This window comes from Nanorana parkeri, unplaced genomic scaffold (assembly GCF_000935625.1).
Source record: "Nanorana parkeri isolate BGI_ZX_2015 unplaced genomic scaffold, ASM93562v1 scaffold1212, whole genome shotgun sequence".
Taxonomy (NCBI): Eukaryota; Metazoa; Chordata; class Amphibia; order Anura; family Dicroglossidae; genus Nanorana; species Nanorana parkeri.
This window is the reverse complement of record NW_017307480.1, coordinates 5,130-6,310: the sequence shown is the minus strand read 5'-3', so window position 1 is coordinate 6,310 and position 1,181 is coordinate 5,130.

Sequence of the window (1,181 nt, the reverse complement as noted above, 5' to 3'; positions counted from 1 at the left end):
CTTTTCCCCATCCGTAGGCTGTGGTGGTGATTCGCTGCAGATTGGGTGGAGAGTGTGGGGGAGGTACACTTTGGCAATACTAAGGGGGCGGCGGGGGGGCCTTGTAAGATTGTGAGGGTGATACTTGTTTCAGTATTTGCATAGTGAAAAAACAAAACACAGGGGCTACCGTGATGCTCTGCAGGGGGGACGGGTAACTTTTGGGGGTTCCAATGGCTACCGCTTGGCTAACACGAAGCCAGAGCAACCGACGCAGTTCGACCTTGCTCTGTGTTTGATGTACCATTGGGCGAGCAAGTCGACTCTCCTCCCACAGTACGACCAATCAGAAGGTGTATGGGGGGGGGGTACCTTCCACATGTGATGCTCTGCATTATTTAAAGCTCCTCCCCCGCTCTGCCTTTTCTGATCACCACGACATCTCTCCAACAGTGTTCTGGCACAATTTTCTTTAGGATACCAATATCGGATTGCCTTACGGCCCTCTTGTGGCTGCATCCTGATGTCTCACCCGTGACGTTTATTTTGTATTTTTTTTTTTGTACTTTTAAGGTTTGTTTTTTTTTGTCTGCCATTTTTTTTTCTTCACACACAAATACAGAAAGAGAAACTGATCCGCGACGGTTCCTACATCTACTGTACAGCATATTGTAAATATGTATTAAAACTCAATCCGGGATTGGACGGAGGCAGAGAGTAGTCACACTTTGTTACAAAGTATTCTTCCATTCTTCTTTTTTTTGAAGATGATTTTGCTGTTTTTTGGAATAATTTCTAATCTTCGTGTGATAGAATTAGTTGTGACTTCTACCAATACATGTAAATAATTCTACAAAGGTCTCTGCAGAAAAAAACAAACAAACACAGGCGATTATTTCATCTTTTTTTTCCTCCAATTTTTGGTTTCTAAGTAACTAGTGAAAATAAAAAAAAAGTTCATTCTAATAACAGGGTATATTTTCTATTTTACATTTTTTGTTCAAAAAAAAAAGTGATTTAAAAAAAAAAAATCATTTTTCTAAAATACAAAAGTATGCAAATAGTTCAGTATTAAGGGTACAGCGCGCTAGAACTCCGCACCTTGCAGAGTAAGTCAAAGAAACCATACAAAGGGTGAAGAACCATAAGAGGAGGGCATCTGAACTCGTGACTTCAATATAAATCATTACCCCCGTTACCCA